At 37.4% G+C, this 22,236-nt stretch overlaps 1 protein-coding gene across 1 annotated transcript in view; it reads left to right on the top strand.

Moving 5' to 3' along the window:
- The first annotated feature begins 409 nt into the window (after positions 1-409).
- Positions 410-22,236, top strand: part of LOC134219428 (optomotor-blind protein) — a 428,474-nt gene continuing 406,647 nt past the window's right edge. Inside the window, exons 1-2 of the mRNA XM_062698157.1 lie at positions 410-964; positions 22,095-22,231. The gene's annotated coding sequence lies outside the window, so the exon portion shown is untranslated. The remainder of the gene's footprint in view (positions 965-22,094; positions 22,232-22,236) is intronic.

Genomic DNA, 22,236 nt, shown 5'->3' with positions numbered 1-22,236 from the left:
ACCCCCGCGCACGCTATTCGTAGTAGTCATCGCATAGAGTCGTCGCCGTCGTGATCGTCGTTCGATGCCTGCTCGGTGAAAAGCCGTGAGTACGAGGAGAATCTTTTTTCTGCGTTTTGTTCCTCTGCCGTCGTCTCAGTAGCCGTCGCTAAAATTTCTCGACGCGACGGCGGGCAGCAGATAGCAAGCGTTGACTGCCGGAGTGTGGATTCACGCGCGCCTTTGCGCTCTTTCTCTCGTGACATAAGCACGCCGCAAAAATATCAATAATAATACCAAACGCAAGCAATAACACACGGCAAAAAAACTCAACAGCATAAGCAACACATTTTAACACATAAGCTGCCTGATGCTCCCCGCGTATGAAACTGCATGAAAATCTTTTTCACTTGGACCGTTTACACCAACGGCGGCGCGTTGACCAGATCGCAGTTTTGTGTGTGAAATTCGTGCGGCGCGTCGTCAATTTCGCTCGTCGCTCGTCGCCAACTTTGGTGGTTGGGATTTTCGGTTTTCGGTGGAGCCAACGCGCGCGGACTTTGGTGTCCCCCACAGGAAGAAAAACAAAACATTCCGCGCTGGGAGTTCGGTCCTGAGTGGGGTTGCAGCCCTAACTGGCGAGTCGTGACACATTTTGTGCGAGTGTGAATCTTCTGTATCCCCGCGGATGGGAAACTCTGATACCGATCGGTAGACGGTCACGAATTTGGTGTGTTTACCGGGCGTCTAGTTTTAATTAACCGCTACCGCGTGTGCGAGTGCATCGGGGTTCCGGTTCCATCCAACTAGTAAAGTTAATTAAAGATGGAGTTGAAAATCTGCCAGGGCTCGCGGAAAAGGGAAACTACTGTTTGAGGCAGAACAGAATCAGTGCAGTGTGCATGTTGTGAACGTGGCGATTAGGATTGAGTGAGAATCGTTCGCAACAATGGATGGAATCGAACGGATTGAAGACTCGTACAAGGTTTTTAACATTGGCTACATCAAGCTTTATAATAATTCGACAGTATGGATCGGTTCAATAAGAACTGCATCAGAACATGCATCAATTTCATTGTGTTCAGTGGAGATACTCTCAGGTGATCGATGTGGCTGTTGATGGAACGGGACCAAACTAAGTTCAAATAAAATAGACGCGTCGGCAAAAAAATAAGGGGATCACTAATCGAATGACGGTTTGATAGCTATCTTTTCATGCGAATTTCAATTAAAAAGCACTAAAATATAATTTGTTATCAATTTCATTATTATTACTGGTATGATTCTACTCAAATAGCAATAATCGAGGCCACATTTGCGAGCAAACTGGCTTGCGGTCCTGCAGAGGAAGCATCGCCCTTGAGATTTTCGGGCTGAAACGCCTCGTTGTCAAAATCCAATTGAAGCGTATCTCATGTTTACATATGGGTTTGCTCAAGGCCGCCTCTAGATGGGGTACTTTTATTTTTTGTTTGCAATTAAACACAGAATTCGAAAAGTTTTTGAATTTAGCCAATAATCTTCTTCTATCTCTATCTGTCTTTCTTTTTCTTTATATAATAATTAGTTTTTTTAGGCAACATAATTCACAAACGGATGAACCGATTTGCAAGGTTTCCTCATTAATCGATTCGTCTTGCGATCAGCTGTGTTTGTACATACCATCAATATGAAGGGGAAAGTTGTAAAATTATCGAAATACATACAACTGTTTCATGAGTTTTGAAGAAAGCCATCAAACTCGATCTGAAATTAATCTAGAGTGATTGACAGATCGATAATAAAACCTGAGCGAGGTCGGGCCCTCCTTAGCCGTGCGGTAAGATGCGCGGCTACAAAGCAAGACCATGCTGAGGGTAGCTGGGTTCGTTTCCCGGTCTAGGAAATTTGACGGGTTGTAAATTTTCTGGACCTCCCTGGGCATAAAAGTATCATCGTTTTAGCCTCATAATATACAAATGCAAAAATGGTGACTTGGCTAAGGAACCTCGCAGTTAATAACTGTGGAAGTACTTAATGAACACTAAACTGCGAGGTGGTAATATCCCAGTGGGAGGGGTTTTGGTGTATATGTAATGTCAATGAAAAAGATGAAGAGAAATGAGATCGGGAAGGTTCGCCTGAAGTATTGAATATTTGATACCATTGTCGGAATTGACAATGGGTCTGGGGCAGTGATGGAAAATGTCGAAACAAAATGGCATGGGATTGCTATTATTAATTTGCTGATAATTTTTTTTTTAATTTCTTTTTTTTTGCTTTGTTTTTTGGTCCTTATTACTGCAAGGAGTAAAATATTTGTAACTAATATAATATAGAAGACTATAACGGTGAATGATATACTCTCAAATATTTCTCTAACTTTTTGAACGGGAAATAAAAAAAGTTCCAAAAACTTCGAGAATTCCAATATATTAACATTGAACGGGAATTATCAAGATATTATTTCTAGTCTAGTCTAGTTTGCACATAAACAGCCAGTTTGTGACAGAATCATGGAAAATAACAGACTCGACTACATCTATAATTTTTCTTGTCAAAATGTATGTTTAAAGCACATTATAAATGTAGTTTAAATATAAAAACGGCCGGGCCTGCTGTGCAGCGTTGATAAAAATACCTTTGAGAATTAAGCCTTAACACTAGAGCACGCGTGTGCACAATGGTCGGATTCGTCAAATTTCACGACATAAATCGATAACTCGAAAACCATCAGTGCTAGAGTTTTGACGTCTTCGGAAGAAATGATCTACAAGAAGAGATCTATTTTTGGTGTAAGTTGTCATTAGGGTGGCCCTCCGGTGAAAATTTTTTGGAAACGTATTTTTTTACTCTTTTGAGTTAGGAGTTCATATAATTCCACAAAGTTGTAGAGAATTTAATTCTAAGCATTTTTGCTTAATAAACATTTATTTTATCTCATATATGTGATGTTTTATGACAAAATTGCTAAATTTAGATAGGGTGGTCCCGAAAAAAATAGTTTTTAGCTTCCACTTTCATCAATACAGAATATTTTCAAAAACTGTCTTCCCATCGCTTCACGGTCTTTGGATGGCGCATCTTTTGGTTACATAAGATGGTTGATAGCTTCATTTTCAAGCATATTATAAGCGTTTTTTCATGAAAAAGTGATATTTTTCTGAGCATTCTACTGTAGCTAGTAGCAAATATTAGCAAACATTTCAATCGTAATCTGAAAGTATACATGCAGGCCCATCAAATCCATGGTATTTCATTTGTCCATGTTTGTCCACTTTTATTTGATAATCATATTAGTTTTTGTATGAAAAATCAGCTATTCCATGGGAAACACATATACCATATCTCTGATTTTCGCAATATTTGGTAGAATCATTCTTTTTTCTAAAATAGATAAACTCACTTTTTAATTTTGTCCGATTTCGATCCAGGGTGGTCGAAAAAATCAACATTTTTGAAAAAAAAAATTTAAGCATAATTTTTGAACTACTGGACCAATTATCAATGTTCATGGAATCACATGTAGTCATTGGCATAGAAACTGTGAAAATGAAATTATGGTGCGAATTAACCATGAAAAACCAACTTGAATTTTATGATTTTGTATTTCGCCACAAAAGTAGCGCTCTTTAGCATTTATTTCATGAGAACACCTTGAAAATCGTTAAAATGTCAAAATGGTTTTTTCAACTCCTTTTTCACACGAATTGATTTAAATATTTTAGATAAAGAACGATTCTTTGTGGGCTTTGTGGTCGTGCGGTTAGCGCCGTCAATCGTCTAGAGGCATGGACTATGGAGCGTGGGCTCGAATCCCGCCTCGGTTAGAAGGAAACATTTCGTGATCGAAAAATTCTCCACTGGGTATAATAGTCCTGCCAGTTGTCAAGGTGTTAAGTGTTCAGTCTGTACGACCTCTGGTCGAAGACGGTGTTCTTGTCTTTTATTCCACCAAATATTGAGAAAATCCAAAAGATGATATATGTGTTTCACCCTAATTTTTCGTACAAAAATAATACTATCGTCAAACAAAAGTGGACAAAGATGGACAAATGAAATACCATGGATTTGATGGGCCTGCATGTATACTTTCAGATTACGATTGAAATGTTTGCTAATATTTGCTACTAGCTACAGTAGAATGCTCAGAAAAATAACACTTTGTCATGAAAAAACGCTTATAATATGCTTGAAAATGAAGCTATCATACATCTTATGTAACCAAAAGATGCGCCATCCAAAGACCGTGAAGCGATGCGAAGACAGTTTTTGAAAATATTCTGTATTGATGAAAGTGGAAGCTAAAAACTATTTTTTTCGGGACCACCCTATCTAAATTTAGCAATTTTGTCATAAAACATCACCTATCTATATAATAAAAATGAAATGGTTTGTGTTCGTATCCGCATAACTCAAAAACGGCTGGATGGATTTTCTTCATTACTTTAACCGAAAGGTTCATTATAGTTTCCGACGGGTTTATATGATATTTGATCATGCAAAAATAACGAATTAAGATGAGTAAATCGAGCAAAACTAAAAGTTAGATTCGTATGGAAATTGTGCAGAACAGTTTACAACGCACATTTTCGCCTACTATGCAGGACAACGTCTGCCGGGTCGACTAGTCTATATAATAAAAATGAAATGGTCTGTGTTCGTATCCGCATAACTCGAAAACGGCTGGATGGATTTTCTTCATTCCTTCAGCAGGAATGTTGGTTATCGTTTCCGACGGGTTTATATGATATTTCCTCATGCGAAAATCACGAATAAGGTAGAGTAAATCGTGAAAAACTAGAATTTAGATTTGTATGCAAACCTCCCATGGTTCGCAACGCGCATTTTCGCCTACTATGCAGGACAACGTCTGCCGGGTCGACTAGTATGAGATAAAATAAATGTTTATTAAGCAAAAATGCTTAGAATTAAATTCTCTACAACTTTGTAGAATTATACGAACTCCTAACTCAGAAGGGTAAAAAAATAAATTTCAAAAAAAAATTCACCGAAGGGCCACCCTAATGACAACTTACACCAAAAATAGATCTCTTCTTGAAGATCATTTCTTCTGAAGTCGTCAAAACTCTAGCACTGATGATTTTCGAGTTATCGATTTATGTCGTGAAATTTGACGAATCCGACCATTGTGGTGTGGTTGTATTTTGTATAACACTAACGAAAAAACATCGCTTGCGGTACACAACACGAGCGAACCTGCATGACCGATCAAAACCGCGGGCGTGCTGAACGGTTGATTTCACATTTAAGCCATATATAGAACCGGGACATCTTGTACAAACCGTTCCGTTTACATTATGAGATTCATTATAATAAAACATAAATAAAAATTTAATAAATCGCGAATTAAAATTGTTCCTTGTTCAAAGCGTGTTTAAATCAATTTTAGAAAGCAAAATCAGTGATTTTGTGAGAAAACGAAGGGTTGGGTCTTAGAAGGTAAGACAAGAAAAAAATCAGTGCGTCCAACAAAGAAAAACACGTAAAATCATGCAATGATGGAAATCGCGAGTCGAACTAGGTACGATTCTCTGGGCCATTAGCTTGGTAGGATGTGCCTCGCGCTTGAGGTTTGAGAATGTGAACTCCTCCCAACACTGCTTCTATGTAGCAACATATTTCACCGTAGTATTTCGGATTACTCGAATGCTTCTACCAAGTAGTACAATAATCAACAATCATTCTTACTCACTACTACTGACTACAATTCCAGCATATTTGAATTATTAAAAAAAAAATTTGTTTTGAATGCTCAAATCCATAGGCTTCGGAGTAAAACCCCAAGGCTGATGCATGTGAGAAAGACAGTTTCATAAGAAAACATTCATAATTAAGACATTCATAATAAAGAATGTGTCCAAGCTTCAAAACCATTGTATGATCAAATACAATAATATCTAATCTAATCACGGTGTCTCTATGGTGAAATATTATTTTTCAAAAAATCAGTGCCTCTGAAACACTTACCACGCGAAAGCATGTGATCTCCTCTTTTATATCATGGGTAAACTAAAATGTTGTATGAGGGAATCTAGAACAATTTTTATTTTTATCATTATTTTTGGTGCAACCTCCATAGAAATCTAAAATGATACACCCAACCGGCGGTTGTTAGATTTTCCAACAATTCTGTATAAGAATCTACCAAAACCTGTATATGAACTGGGAATATGCGAAATTGCTAGATTCTTATACAAATATTGTATAATATTCTAACAATTTTGTAAGCTTTTCTAACATTTTTTGTATAAAAAACTAACAATTTCGCATATGCCCAGTTCTTACAGGTTTTGGTAAATGCTTATACAGAATTGTTGGAAAATCTAACAAGTACCGGTTGGGTGTAGCCTATTCAACCGCCCGATAGAATATTTAAAACGTAAAAGAGGAAAGCCTTTACTTTCGTGCAGTGGGTGTTTTAGAAATACTGATTTTTTGAAAATTACTAAAAATGACAAAGTTGAATAAACCCTTTGAGATTTAGCGAAAGTAGTTTCTCCACGGTCTACATAACAGTATTTTGGTCTAGAAAATCTTTTGTCAGGTTTGAGAAATGTCTGAAAAAAAACAAAAAATAAAGCTTCTTTGGGGAAGTTCTAAATGAAAAAAGCAATAAAACGATAAAAAAAACCCACGGAAGAAGAAAAAAATGCCATACCTCTTTAGGGCGACTGCGCGCTTTAGTCTTGACCTGGCCAAAATTCCTATCGACTTCTTTCATTTCTTGGCTGAGGTTTCGTCGTCTGGGAACCTTGGATCTGGATTTGTTGCGGCATCCAGCCGAATTTCAAATCCAGCTTTTGCTGACGGATGTCAACTCCTTCGAAATGATAGAATATCTGTTGATATCAGTTTTCGACGGCAACGTCGAAGGAGCTTAGCTTTAGAGATTCAGTTGGGAGTCGATCGACGAGTTTCATGCCATCGAAAGCATTTCCGTAGTCGTAGAATATCTAATAGAGGGAGTCTTAAAATCTTAGAGTCTTAGAATGGTGACCTTCTCCAGAATGGTATGGAACGGGACCATATAGTCTGCTGTCGCCGGAGAGTCGTTGCTCCTGTAACCGATTTAGGATAACTTTGAACATATGACCGGGGTTCTGCCGAATCGCACCAAGCACCTTTGAAAAATTTGCCCAAGTTGTGTGTCTCAGATTCAGTTAATTATAAATCGCATCGGACATCGCTCAACCCCATAGCTGAGGATATCCTGCAATTTTTTTTGTAATAAAATAATTTAATAATAATAATTAAATAATTAAATAATACATTTACGCAAATATCATAAGGTCAGCTTTGAGCGTCTATGCTAATATGTTGTCGACCCCTCCCAGGGACCTTGTTGTTTCATGCTTTTGTTGACTTTGGAGTTGAGTTGACAGTTCACGCCAAGATGTTGATGGTTGGTCGGGCGTCGAAACTTGAAGAAGGTGCACGAAGTGCTCGATCCCAAATTTCAGATGATCAATTGGGTTGATGAATTACTGACCTGTCGTGTCTTTGGTATTGGTATTTTCGGATTCATGCTAGCTCTACTCAGGCCTCATAAGACATCTTAAATGAAGTTTTTGTTATCCCCAGTTGTTGCGGTTTTCTCCCTTTATCGAGAAGATAGTCTGCCCACTCTTATTACATAAATTTTGTCCTGACTGCAGCAGCAACGTTCAATTTTCTTTTCTAGAGACAAATTTTGTTGACAGGTTTCGTATTTTACTGCATTGGTCTTGTCCGTTTTATTGCGGTCTCTATTTCATAAATATGAGAAAAACGGCTGCGTTTCGTCCGACGTTTCGAAACGGGTATAGTGTCTTTTTCAGGAAAGTAGTAATCCGAAGAAGACACTATACCCGTGTCGAAACGTCGGATGCATAGTAAAGCTCGTTTTAATTAGATGAGACTGCGTTGCCGTTTTTCTCATATATTTATGAGTGAACGTTACAGACTACCCCGCTTCAGTAGAAGGCCTTTTTTTACACTCTTTAATTTTGCACCAGTAATTTACTCTTTTTGCTGAGTGCGCAGCTCATCGAGGTTGATGTCGCTGGTTTCGATAAAGACATCATTAATATCCGTTAGTTCTACGCTGTCACATACGATTTTTTCAATGCTGGATCTTCTACTTGGCGTGACAGTGATTCGACGTTCGAGCCGCTAAATTTGTACAATACATAATTAAATCTCTCCAACTAAAAGGTGGTGGTCAAACGGGATGTCAGTGCTGAATTTATTCCGGACATCAAGAAGGTTTCGTCTCCATTTTTGACTGATACAGATGTGGTTGATTTGATTTTTAGTCCATCACAAGAGACCGAGACTAGCCGATGGGGAAAAAGCGATTCTACAATCATCATGTCGTTATTCTCACGGAACTCAACAAACAGCTCACCGTTTACGCTCATTTCTTCAAAATCGTTGTAGTTGGAACCGATCATCGTATTGTTCCATATGCAATGCCGATGATTCAGGCAACTTAAAAAAAAAACATGCATGCATATGTTCCAATAAGTAGGAAGTAAGGATTATTAAAAATGGCCAGACCATTACTGAAAATCTAGTAATAGGACCAAGTCGTACCAAAAAAAAACCAACTCCGGACCTATTCCGATCAAGATATATAAATTCCTGGAGTGGGGCCATCGGTGGTTGGGAGGCATTGGTTGACGTGGTTAGGTCAATAAATTTCATCTTCGCAGTAAATCAGTTGCCAACATTTCTGAAATACCTCGAAGCAGATTCTCGTATTCAGCATGCCTTTAGATAAGTGGCTCGTTTAAAGCTTTACCAGATTATATAGACACAAGAGAAAAAAAAAGAAAATCAAAATATCATCGAATATTGTTTTTCACCATCATGCAAGTGTCTGGTTTAAAGGAATCGAAAATGTCACTGGATCAAATGCGTTAACGTGTTTAAACCTTAAATCTCAATCCTCAAAAACCTTTAAATCTCAAATACAAACAAACTCTCTATCACTACTTCATAGTATCTATTATTTGAAATTGGCTTAGATTTCTTAGTCATGAGCACAAATTATACGCGTTTTTACAGTCTACTCTGTGTATCGACTTTGGCGTATTGAAGTCTTCATCTTGGGTTTCTTCCCCAGAAACTTTTTCTATTCTTCTTTTTATTCACTTTCCTGTTCCTTAAAATTTTTCACTTCCTTTTCCATCAGGTAAATGATAAAAAAAAAGTCAGTGAATATCTGGGCCTATCTGGGCCGACGTTCTGATACCTGTATCAGTTATTGACGGAAAAGGACCTTTCGAACATTATTCAAACGTTTGATTACGGATATAGTCACGAGGGAATTGTTCTCGTAAAAGATTAAACCTGAAACACTTTGAACCGGTAAATTTGTGAAAATACATCACACTGTTTGATTTTTGCCGGTTTAGGATTTATAAATAAAATGAGTTAACCCCATCAAAAAATTCACAAAAAATCAAAGTAAATTCAAGTGGTAGCCAACCGCGTTAAAAACCTTGATTCTTCTTCTTCTTATTCTTCTTATTGGCATTACATCCCCACATTGGGACAGAGCCGCCTCGCAGCTTAGTGTTCTTTAAGCACTTCCACAGTGTTTTACTGCGAGGCTTCTAAGCCAAGTTACCATTTTTGCATTCGTATATCATGAGGCTAACACGATGATACTTTTATGACCAGGGAAGTCGAGATAATTTCCAATCCGACCGTCTAGACCGGCACCGGGAATCGAACCCAGCCACCCTCAGCATGGTCTTTGTAGCCGCGCGTCTTACCGCAGGACTAAGGAAGATTAGATTTTTCATAATTTCCCATAGTGCAATTTTGTATTTCGGCGCTCCCCTAAGGCCTGCACCCTTGCACAGTAGTGGAAAGCCGGACCTCAGAATTTTTTTCGTGATTTTCGTGAAGCTCATATTTTTTAATTTAACATGTATATTGAATAAGCTAGTTCTTTGAAGTTTTTGAACCCAATCTCAGGTTTTGTCCGGCAGGGCAAAGGGTGTATGAGGGCCCGCCACTGTGCCTTGGCGGGGGCAATCTGGCCAACCACACGCTACGGCGTTGGGATGCTAGTAATCCAATTCTAACAGCCTAATTATTTTAAAATCCCTGAAAAGTATATCTGTCCCGTCGCACAAGTGCAGTGCGTTGCCATTTTTTTTGGAATGATCCGGTAAGCCTACTGATACATTAATGGACTTAATCTCCATAGTCCATATGGTCGGGGCTCTGCCAAATCTCACCAAGCGCCAATAACAAATTATCCATTTTTCTGCCCAAGCTTTCGTTCATCAGATTTAATTAATCGCAAGTCGTATCGGATATCACTCACCTTGAAAAGTAAGGATATCTTACAATACATGTAGATTTTCTTTGATATGTCATGATATGTCATGATTTCCGTTGTACGAAAAAAATATCACAAGTGAGCCAAAAGCCACTTGATGCGGTTTGGCAGCACCCCGACCGTATGATAATTGCTAGTAACGCTTCTATAAAAATGAACAAGATATGACTGAATCTGGTTGATGTATGATATAGTAAACGATCCGATCTTCATAACTGAAATTTATTATTTTAATTAAATAATTGAAGTTTTTTGTAGAAAATAAATTCCTGAATTGTCCTTGAAACAGTATGATCATCGTTAAATAAAATGTTAGGGAACAGGCTTTGCAATTCATACAGTCAGGGTCGGATATATGGGGGTCCGGGGAGGTCGTGGCCCCCACAAAACCCTATGTACCAAAGCCAACCTTTTTTGTACATTTCGGGGCCTCCGCAAACTGTCGGCACTGGGACTCCCTTCCGGCCAATTCTTGGCGAACCCAGATCGGATTTCAAGGCCAGAGTAATATAAATATTTAGCGACATTTTCATGAATAAAGTTGCTGGATAGCCCTATTTCCTATGTTTTTTTATTCAGACTAGAATACATAGTTAGAATTTAAAATAAATTGAAAAGGCTCGTTTCTGTGTACAATATGAACTTAAAATCATTTCAAACCTATCACATTGGCAATTCGTTAACTAAGGCAAACCTTTGCCAAAGAACCTAGCCCCAAATTTTTGATATTTAGTAGATTGAGAGTTCGACTGTTTATATTAAATTATTTGCGAGGATTCGGCTTTTCAGGCTGGATATTTTCAGAACAACCGTTTTAAATCTGTCCCAACGTTTCGGCAAGTGTTTGTTGCCTTCATCAGGGGAAAAAATCATGAATGGTATTTTATGTCTATTGTCTGCAATCTACCAACATTTGAAGAGACAATATCCTTAGCAAAAACCTTAGACGTAGGATAACATTCATATTTTTTTCCTCTGATGAAGGCAACAAAAACTTGCCGAAACGTTGGGACAGATCTTAAACGGTTGGTCTAAAAATATCCAGCTTGAAAAGCCGATACCTCGATAACCAAATAACCGATAACTCCAAAACAAAACAAAATCCGCCTGTACTCGCGGCAAGTGCAGAGATGTTCTTTAGGCTTGCAGCGGGCTCGTGACGGCATCGACGTTTACATCCGATCTCCGATCGACCGTAAGGTTGTGGCCATAATTGACTATTGAAAATTCGATCTCTCGCATTGTGCACATTAAAATTAGAAAGCAACTTCCATGCTCCCTCCATTGGCTTCCTATGCAATTGCGATTGTTCTGGTAGAACTCAGTATTGAAACATGATAATTCTATCGTATCTTATAACCGGAAAGCGACCGAGGAATACTTTGCATCTCTACACAAGACATTGGTTAGGATAGGTTAGGACATGAGTTAGTATGTCAGGTTAAGAATTTTTTTTATTCCTTTCTTTATTTGGTAGGCACTCTGTGTTACTTAACCGCTACTATGTCGTGATCTACTGTGCGCATCCAGCGACTGACGACGGTTTGGTGGAGCGGCTGGGAATCGAACCCATGACCCATGACCATGACAGGTTAAGATTTGGTTTCTTCTGGTTCAACTTCTGTAATGGCAACTGGGGCTGGTTGGCAGAGTGGCTTTTGTGGAAAGGCTTTTGGGCGCAGTGGCGACATCTATACTAATTTTGGTAGGGTATTAGGCCATGTACCGACGTAATTTCAGGTGTTTTTGTAAAGTAGTATTTGTAATACGAATCAATTTACATTCGATTACCAAAAACATGGTACGATGAAAAGGGTATTCAAAAACCTACAAAATGCTGTAACAATTTCCAGGGTAACCGTATTTTTGGGTTTGTAAATTGTGATTGTTTTGGAAAACATCCATTGAGGTAGGTTAGGTTTTGTGTGTGCTGGTTGGCCGAGATGTAAATTTAGTAAACGCCAATCGACACAAATTTTAGCTAATCCCGCAATAAACCTATCTTTGATTGAAGAGAAAACTATGTCAAACAAAGCGAATGCTAGCGGAGGAGAAGAAAGTAGCGAAGGCTGTAAAAAGTTCACTAAAATTTTTGTAAAGTTAAGACTGAACAGTAATGGATTTGAGATTTTTTTACGTGCCTACATATTACAAAATCATATATTCTAACTTTTTCCCAATTGTAAATATTTTTCACTGATACATTCAACGTGTTTTACTTATATGAAAAAACTTGGCCAACCTGCCTCAGCCCTAGGTTTGATTTGCCGATCTCGCCGCATTTGTTTGTTCATAACTTTTCTCCTGAATTTTTTATCAATGAAAACATTCATAAATATGCACAATTCACGAACAATAAATTCGAAATGGATTCTGGTTAATTGATTCAGATTTACTATTCCATATTACCGAAATGGAATATAATTAGGTTGACGACGTCCATATATTGAATTCAGAGAGATATGAAAAAATCTAACTCAGTATCTTTGCATACACATACGATGTGCTAAACGGAGAAACTAGTTTACTCAATAATAGGTAATTGTTCTCTGCTATCTCTTTCTCGCTGCTGTATTTTTTATTTCATTTTAAACAGAATACGCAGCACTACTAATAACTTAGAATGTTCTAATCAAAACAGACTTATAGTTTTTCGCAGATTGAAAAAATCATGATTGAAATTCAGAAAATGTGATGAGCTGAAATTATGGTATGTATGGGAATTTCGTAAGGCATTTTACATTCTTGCTTACTCTATGCCGTGTCGATATGTACAACGACTGCTGGGTCAACTAACAGCATTAGCAAAATATATTTTCAATAGGAAAAACAAAAACTTGTCTGACCATCTTGATAATTAACGCAAAACTACAACTACAACAGTTGAGAAAATATAAACACAGGTTTGTTCTTAAGAGGGTTGGTTTTGGTCGATTGTGACCTGTCGCTGCAAAGAAACAACAAACCAATACCTCAAAAAAAACTAAAAACCAGTAAGTTGTAAGAATTGTGATTGTAACCGAAAAATTAATGAATTTCAACCAAGTAAAAAAGATCTAGGTAAATATCAAAATATCTTCTTCTTCTTCTTTTTTTCTTCTTCTTCTTATTGGCATTACATCCCCAAACAGAGAAATGTTAAATGACAGAACTGCCTCGCAGCTTAGTGTTCATTTAACATTTCCCCGTTATTAACTGCGAGGTTTCTAAGCCAACCCAGTCAACACAAGATCGTATATGATGTCACGTCAGATGCTAAAGTGGAGGCCATATAGGTACTTCCTCATACAGTATGTACGTATATCGCCTCCACTTTAGCATCTTATGTTGAATTATATACGATTTTGTGTCGACTGGAAAGATAACACGATGATAATTTTATGCCCAGGGAAGTCGAGACATTTTCCAATCCGAAAGTTGCCTAGACAGGCACCGGAAATCGAACCCAGCCACCATCAGCATGGTCTTGCTTTGTATCCGTGCATCTTACCGCACGGCTAAGGATGACCCATATCAAAATATACCTTTTTGAAAAAATCCATTTTTAAGTTTTATTTTCGACATATAAATTAAACTGAACAAAAAAAAATAGAGTATATTTTTCACGTACTCCTGATAATTACTTGAAACATTGCCAACCCAAGTAACATTTTGAATTCTACGGATTTATTCAAGTTTTATTACAGTTTTATAAAGGCATCGTAGAATCTATAGAGTTTTATCATAGTTTTCGTCTACTTCAAGTTACTTCAATGCTACATTCTCCTATAATGGTTTTAAGAGATGCTCCAGGTCCATCATAAGCTGTTTATTTTGAGATATTATCCAACAAGAGTACTTTCTTCCAACTGAAATCATGTAGTTTTAAGACAGTTTTATGGTACTCTTAGTTAAAATAGAAGGGTTGTGTAGAAGATACGACCGCACGACGTAAACTACGTTATACGTATAAAAAACCGGAGCATTCAAAGTCGAAGTTAAATACCACTAACAGGGGGTATTTACCACTGTTGGGTATTTTACCATATATTCGCGAAGCCGAAGCAAATTCTGCTCTTCCCTCCTATGGGGAATCCCATTGCTATCTGTCAGAGTTTGAGTGAAGCATGGCCGCCATCTCCTCCTCTCTCTACTGTAAAAACCCATAAAGAACTGTCATTGTTTGTGTGAAGAATTTTGCTTCGACTTCGCGAGTAATGTCGTCACATTTCCATGTTTCTATTTTTTCTTGAGTTTTATCGAGGGTCAATGATGAAGAAAGCACTCCTATTCATACATCATGCATAATTCAATAATAGACAATAGCCAAAAAGTAGGCAATTACCTATGATTAAAACGCGCTATGTACGGGATCGATTGGTTCTGAAGTTTTTACTGGGTATAGAAAAATTGAATTTTTCAATAGTTTACCGTTGATAATCAATAGTTCCAATTTGCTGGAGAGTTTTCGAACCGATTGATAAGAAAATCTCGAAAATCCATCGAAAGATAAAAACGCTATTAACGTTTGAAATCTATCTTAATTTCGTGACGGTCTTGATTTTGGAAATTTTCGTTTTACACCCTGTATCCGAGTCTTCTCCTTAGACGTAGTTTACGTCAAAAAACACAGTCTTGAAAAAGCCACCATAAAACTTCCATAAATCTGTGTGGTTTTAATTGAGAGACAGTGCTCTTGTTGAAGAATATATCAAAACAAACATACTGTCAAGTTGGACACGTATAAGTGGCAAAATAGTAAACTATTGGATAATTGAGGCAAAAATAATGTTAATTTATTCAATAGGGTAACGGTACCAATAGTGGAGGTATTAGTAGATCCACATAAGAAAATATTTTTTGGAAATTGATAATGATGGAAAATTTACAGCTTTAATATCTTAGTCAATAGATAAACTAATAAATTTGCTAACAAAATTGAGATAGATGTCATTTAACATCAACAATTACCAAATATTGCTTGCACCACTATGGGTACACTGTTCCTTTAGTGGCGGTAAAAAATAATTTTGGTTCCCATAGTGGTGCTATCCATTGGTTTCTTATGAGACTCGCCACTATTGGTACAGTTGCACCACTATAGGTGCAAGGGAGTCAATTTTGTTAAGGAAAATCATTGTTTTCAATAGTTTTTCATGCGAAATCTTAAGATAAGTTGCATTTAACAGGATATTTAAGGCACGACGCGTCAACTAAAACCATCGTAATGTGTATAAATATGATAAATCTCATTAAAACCCCACTACCTCCACTATTGGTGCTACCTCCACTAAGGGTACGGTTACCCTATACAAACAACCAATTGACAAGTAATTTGTTTCAATCAGATCAAATCGGTTGCATTGCGTATCTCGTTTGACCTAAAGTCACTAGATATAAAGTCTGACACTGACAGGTCACCAATTGAACTGTCATTTGTGGGATCCAATTAAACATGATGCTTCAAATGGGCTAGAATCAATGAAGAGTATTGAGATAGTGTTAATAAATATATTGGAAAATTATTCCAAAAATATAAAATGGTGGAGTCCAAAGAAAAGGATAAAGGAATTTGGTCTGGGATTTACTAGTTCTAGGTAGTTTTTTTTTCAAATGGGCGTAATTGATTTTGACCTTGGTTTTTGGAATAGCGATTGTGCTCTTCATTCAAATTATTTTCGTCAACTAAAGTGCCCATCAGAAAGAAAACACAAAATATGCTAAATAGAAAGAGTATAAGCCGTCTCAGATTCCTAGGTCAGATACAATGACGCTTATTGAAAAAAGTTCCTACAGTTGAGCAACATTTTATTTGATTTTTCGCGAATATAATGTGAAAAAAGTGTATTTGCTTTGTAAAATAATATTCGTGCGGCAGCTTGAACTTTCTCAAAGGTTGCTAAAATCTAACAAATTTTTTTTCTGGTAAGAAAATCTAATCGTTTTCACTCCGCCAGACTTTATATCTAGTGACTTTAGTTTGACCTCTGTTTGGCGGATTTCATTTTCTCTCACTTTTCATCTGATTGATCTGAATAGATTTTCTCCAAAATACGTTTTCTTGATTTTTGATAATTCTACTGATTACAATATATACGCATATTTCTCAAATTTCTATCTGATGGCGCTGCTGGAAGACATCATGTAGTATATTTTGAGGAGGGCTGTTTAAAAAATACTGGCAAATTGAATTTTTTTAGTAGGAATTGGTTTAACTCTTAAACCATCAGATTGGGCTACTATCGATTCGTTCAACTCTTCGTTTAAACTTGACAGTTAGATGTTCGTTTTTTACTAAATAAAAGCTAAACAAACTTGTTTTTTTAAATCTTTATTAAGGTGTTTTTTTAATTCTAGATTATGTTCAACACCGTAAACAAACTGGTGATATGAAACGCTTCTTCAGTGAATACGCATTTGTTCTATTATTAATAACATGTCCCTATATTTACCAATTCCGTAAAACGTAGGATTTTGGCTTGGCTGTATAATATTTTATTGTTATCACGTGTGCTCATTTCTGAAAGCAATCACAAAAATAAGAAACAAAGCATTTGTGCTACGATTCTTTCTTTTCGACTATTATTGACATGAGCGCATGTTATGAACTTAAGGAGCAGTAACTCTATTCAATTTTATTTGATTCAGCATAATAATGTTTTGTATAGATTCTCTACTTAGTAAATATTTACCGGTCAACTCTTTCCAAGTGAGCACCAAATTTATGACGCTTTTTCAATAAAACTTTTTGGTTTTGACCAACACTAGGTAGATATATTCAAGTCCAAATAAGCTTCGTTAAGATTACAATAAATCTAATTAAATTTATCAAGCTCCTGTGTAAATCTAACAAGTTTCGATAGAGAGACAGTGGTTTCAACAGGATCTTATGGTGGTTTTCAATAAAACTATGGAAATCATGGCGAATTATCGATTGCTCCAAACTTCTTGATGGTAGCCATTTTTATCGTTTTAATTTTTCAACGTATATGATGTATAACAATTGTCATTATTATGAGATACTGGTCAATTTAGTAATACGAAGTTCAACACCAACAAGTATCAACATCAGATAAAATCTGGTGGACAAAAACAATTTCTGTCAAAATCCTTAGTAATCCTAACAGAGTTTTATGCTGATCTAACATGCCATCATATGCTCACTTTGATAAAACTAACAAGTTTTAAGCGAACCTTAGGAAATGGTCTTGAACATCTTCTCTATTGTGGGCCTTTTTCGTCTTATAGTGGTTTTATGACTGTCTTGAAGCAAGTTTGTAGAACAACTGGTTTTATGTGGCTTTAAGGCACAAGTCTAAAGGTGTGCTTCAAGTGCATAATGTTTTTACATGAGAATGATATCGATACGATCGGACAATCAGTTTTGTCTAGGGGTTTCTCAATATTGTGGATACACTCAAAATAATGAATCAATAATGACGTAAATTGTCTTTTTCTTAGAGCGAATACATATGCGTAATTTAAGATGAATCATAATACACAAAAAATGACCTTCGAATTCAAATTTGAATTTCACTAATAATGGGCTCAACGCCTCTCAAGAGTTATCCAGAAGCTACGTGGCTATATTTTTGACAGATCCTACCTTAATGCACTGTGGTTTACCGTGTTCTTTTACGGCCACCCAGTTTGTTTCCAAGTATTCTTTACAATTGTTCATTAGACCAATCAAGATATTTTTTGGTTATACGGCCGTACTAATTTTATAGGATGGTTTCTGTGTTGGAGATCTTGTCAGTGCTAACTGCGCTGAGAATAGGCGATACGGTCTATACTGGATCAAATGTCAGCTTTCCCTCACAATTTTAAGCTACTCAGATTTCAAATATAGTCTAGCTACCATGGGAGCACTTGAATTCTAATTTGGTCTGGGTACTGCCAAATTGCATCAAACGGATTTACAACTGACTTGTGATATTTTCTTCGTAAAAATAATAATTTCATAACGATTCATACGCATATTTGTTGTAGAGTATCCGCAATAGCCGCAATAGAACGCCGCCTACAAGGTACTCTCCCAAATTTTATGCCGTCGACTAACACCAATTGCAAGAGAGTTCGTGGGGCAGTACCAGGCGGGATTTATGGGTGAACGCTCTACCACAGACCAGGTGTTCGCCATACGTCAGGTATTGCAGAAATGCCGCGAATACAACGTGCCCACACATCATCTATTTATCGACTTCAAAGCCGCATATGATACAATCGATCGGGACCAGCTATGGCAGCTAATGCACGAAAACGGATTTCCGGATAAACTGATACGGTTGATCAAGGCGACGATGGATCGGGTGATGTGTGTAGTTCGAGTTTCAGGGCATTCTCGAGTCCCTTCGAAACCCGTAGAGGGTTACGGCAAGGTGATGGTCTTTCGTGTCTGCTATTCAACATCGCTTTGGAGGGAGTAATACGAAGGGCAGGGATTCACACGAGTGGTACGATTTTCACGAAGTCCGTCCAGTTATTTGGTTTCGCCGACGACATTGATATCATGGCACGTAACTTTGAGAGGATGGAGGAAGCCTACATCAGACTGAAAAGCGAAGCTAAACGGATTGGACTAGTCATCAACACGTCGAAGACGAAGTACATGATAGGAAGAGGCTCAAGAGAGGTCAATGTGAGCCACCCAGCACGAGTTTCTATCGGTGGTGACGAAATCGAGGTGGTTGAAGAATTCGTGTACTTGGGCTCACTGGTGACCGCCGATAACGATACCAGCAGAGAAATTCGGAGACGCATAGTGGCTGGAAATCGTACGTACTTTGGACTCCGCAAGACGCTTCGATCGAATAGAGTTCGCCGCCGTACCAAACTGACTATCTACAAAACGCTTATAAGACCGGTAGTTCTCTACGGACACGAGACCTGGACGATGCTCGTGGAGGACCAACGCGCACTGGGAGTTTTCGAAAGGAAAGTGTTGCGTACCATCTATGGTGGGTTGCAGATGGCGGACGGTACGTGGAGGCGGCGAATGAACCACGAGTTGCATCAGCTGTTGGGAGAACCATCCATCGTTCACACCGCGAAAATCGGAAGACTGCGGTGGGCCGGGCACGTAGCCAGAATGTCGGACAGTAATCCGGTAAAAATGGTTCTCGACAACGATCCGACGGGAACAAGAAGGCGAGGTGCACAGCGGGTAAGGTGGATCGATCAGGTGGAGGACGACTTGCGGACCCTCCGCAGACTGCGTGGTTGGCGAAGTGCAGCCATGAACCGAGCTGAATGGAGAAGTCTTTTATGTGCAGCACAGGCCACTCCGGCCTTAGTCTGATGATAAATAAATAAATCCGCAATAGGGTTAAGGGATATCCGATACAAAAGGTTGGGCAGAGAAATTGGTATGTTTTTTAAGGCGCTTTATGCGATTTGGCAGAACCCCGGCATTCTGTCGCCGATACACACATTCGCCGAAAATATTTGAAAAAATATACATTGGTTTTCATAAATCTACTAGCTGTATGTGCCGGGCCTTGCCCGGATTACCAGTTTGATTCGCACTTTTTGCTACAATTCGAAAATGAGAAAACCACACACGGGGTAACTGTGGTTTGTTAATGATACTTCATTATTTGCTTAAAAGAAGGCGAACCGAATAAGTTCTTATTGTTTTCGAGAAAATTATATTTCCGGAGAAAAGTTGTTTTCTCTGAAATTTTATTTTTGACAGATGCTATTTTCGGGAAAATGACATTTTAGAGGAAATGTCATATTCGGGAAATTGTCATTTTCAAGGAAATGTCATTTTGAAGAAAATGAAATTTTCGGGGAAATGTCATATGAAATGAAATGAAATATAAAATGAAATTAAATATTATATCCGGGAAAATGTTATTGTGAAGGAGAGTTTTGACAATTGGACGAATGGAGAACTATGAAAGAAGCTCACATGAAGTAAAGAATGGGGACGTAACATTATGCCTAACGCTATTATACTTGACATACTTATGCATGAGCTCGTACTCTTCATCACCCACACACCTTCCACTTTTCTCGATGACCATCTCACCCCCTCTGTAATCGTCTGCTAAAAGTCTCAATATTGGGGGAAATCAGTCAAGGGCTTCAAAAGTTACACTGAATTGTCAGTTTTCTAAACAACAATCAACCCCAAAGACATCTTTCATTCCAAATATCTCTCTGACCCCCTCTATAATCGTTCTCTTAGGATAGAAAACGCGTGTTCTTAATTTGGTTGAAATCGATCAAGGGGTTCAGAACTTACACCAAGTTGATCGATAACTAAACAAAACAATTGTATAAATTAGAAATACTGAATTTTCATACATATTAAACATATTAAATGTTGTAAAATCCTAAATTTGAAATCGTTCGTCATAGTTAAGTTTTGTTTTCGAGATGGTTTTAAAAGTTTTAGCGCTTAAAAATAAATTCTCTGTTTTTCACCGTTAATATTGCCATTCCTGGGAATCTGTTATGTTATTTCGAGACTTTTTTATAATTCTTTATCTTTTATTGTAGTGCAAAGCTTCACGATATATTAATTTATGTCCGTATTTCGAAGAATTCTTGCACATACAAAGATACATTCAAGAGTATTAACCAAGTATTTTCTAAACGATTCTTAAAAACCCTTGAGCATGCGCAGATTTATTGAGAAAATTATTTAAGCTCTTTTCTTTATTTAAGCAGATTTCTTGTAAAAATTTCAAGTTTATATTTCATGGTTCGTTTTACCTTTTCATTTTCAAGATTCAGTGTTGTATCCAATTATTATCTTTAGAAATTCAATGAACAATACACTTCACGTTTAATGCTTCCAATAAGCATCTCACTTTTTGAAGGGAGTGGCGGAGTTGAGATTCGAACCGGTACACCGCAACATAATGCGATTGCATGGCTGTCGACACTAACCACATGCCCACGAAGCCCGTGTTAGAGTTTTTTTTTACAATTTTTGCTGATTACAACTAGTTTCTATTTGATATCATATCCTCCATATCATATCCTGGTTTCGGAGATTCCCTTCCAATATTTCATATTTACTAATTTCTTCCTCCCTGATATTTATTCTATTTTTTTTTTAAATTATCCAATGAATATTTTATTCCTTGTAAAAAGGAAAAAAAATACGTGGTTCATAATTCTAGCTGTTAAAATAATAAAAAAAGTATCAGCTTTGCTGCGACTGAAACTCGTTTTCAAGATCGAAATTTAAAAAGCGTTAACACAGAAGAAAAAGAAAAACCAAATTATTCCATATATCTAGACCAACATTTGAGAAGGGTGTAACAGCCAAAATTTATTCCTTCTGATTCTTCTTCTACATATATAACTAAATATGTAGACGAAGAATCAGAAGGAATAAAATTTGGCTGTTATGCCTTTTTCAAATGTTGGTCTAGATATAAATCAGTGTTGATGCCTTTCTTGCATTTTACCAAGGCCCTTATCTTTTTTGCTTTCACACCTCAATTTCACCAATCATTATGTTATATGATTTTCTTTATCTATGTTACCATTTTCACAAGCTCTATTGAAGATTAAAATCTACAGCTGATGAGCTATACATTTGCTTAAGAATTACTTTAATAAAGCTTTAAAGAAATCCTGCATACCACGGAGGCTACTATTATAAAGCATAATGATCAAAATTCTAATTTCTTTATTAAACAGAGTTTTACATCTGCCACTTCAAGATATCTGCATTTGAACACCTTGAAATTGATCCGTCGAAAGTGTTTGTTTTGCCATCCGTTGGCATTGTGTAGCCTGTCATTCCAACCATCTCCATTTCCCACCCCTCAAGTTAGGAGTGCTGACGGTGGATCCGGCTCAATACAATACCGAACAGTGAAAGAAATCCAATCAATAGTTGAAAGAAGAAATTCTTCTCTTCCAACCGGGGAACAATGATGCTGCCATCAGTCTGGAAGGAAATGTGCTGTAAG

This window comes from Armigeres subalbatus, chromosome 3 (genome assembly GCF_024139115.2).
Source record: "Armigeres subalbatus isolate Guangzhou_Male chromosome 3, GZ_Asu_2, whole genome shotgun sequence".
Taxonomy (NCBI): domain Eukaryota; kingdom Metazoa; phylum Arthropoda; class Insecta; order Diptera; family Culicidae; genus Armigeres; species Armigeres subalbatus.
Note: the sequence above shows the minus strand (reverse complement) of the source record. Positions and strands in the feature narration are given on the sequence as shown.